Genomic DNA, 1,076 nt, shown 5'->3' with positions numbered 1-1,076 from the left:
TGGGGTACGGCTGGTGGGATCCTCAAGGCACTGCTGTGGGGCAGGGATGGAGGGATGGATGGATGGATGATGGATGGATTCATGGATGGATTTATGGATGGATTCATGATGGATGGATTTATGGATTTATGGATTTATGGATTTATGGATGGATGAATGGATGATGGATGGACGGATGGATGGAACCCATGGATGGATTCATGGATGGATTCATGGATGGATTCATGGAGGGATTCATGGATGGATTCATGGATTCATGGATGGATTAATGGATTCATGGATGATTAATGGATTCACGGATTCATGGATGGATTTATGGATGGATTCATGGATGGATTCATGGCTGGATTCATGGATGGATTCACGGATGGATTCACGGATGGCCAGACAGACAGACAGACGCAGGAACTGAGCACACAAAGCTCCTTCCTCTCAGCCCAGCTCTTCCTGCCCTGACTCAGCCTGGAAGCACATCCTGCTCATCCCGGGATTCGAGCAAACCCCCTCCTCTCCCGAATCCAGGGAAACTCTGTCCCTCCCGCAGGCGCAGCTGCCGCAGCCCCGAGCCCAGCGGGGGTTTGGGGCCAGGAATATCCGAGCTCAGGGATCAGGATGGAACCGGAGCGCTGCAGGAATGTTTTCCATGACACAACAGCCCGGCTGCACTGGGGCTCGGGGGATTCCTCAAACCCCGGCCGCACTCCGCACCCAAATCCAGGGAAATTTTAGGGAATTTTGGCAGCTGCAAGGCCCAGGCACCGTCCTGCTTTGTGGAGCTCCCCCAAATCCAGACTCCTGGCGCTTCCTCGCCATTCCAAGCGCTCCCAGCTGCCGTGAACAGCCTGTCCCCATCAATCCCAACGCAGCTGGCACTTTCCAGCCCCAAACCTTCACAGGGAATATTTGATTTCCCTCCCAGCCTGTTCCACATCCTCCCTGCTGGGTTTTTTTGGAACGAGACCCGAATTCCTCCCTTTTCACACACAGCGGGGAAAACCGGACTTTTCTGCCCCCAAAACCCCAAATCCTGGTTTTGGAAAGAAGGAAGGCAGGACTTTACCGAGCTGTTGACATTT

The sequence above is a fragment of the Parus major genome, unplaced genomic scaffold, assembly GCF_001522545.3.
Source record: "Parus major isolate Abel unplaced genomic scaffold, Parus_major1.1 Scaffold456, whole genome shotgun sequence".
In the NCBI taxonomy this organism is placed as follows: Eukaryota; Metazoa; Chordata; class Aves; order Passeriformes; family Paridae; genus Parus; species Parus major.
The sequence above is the reverse complement of the archived record's forward strand: the minus strand, read 5'-3'. Positions refer to the sequence as shown.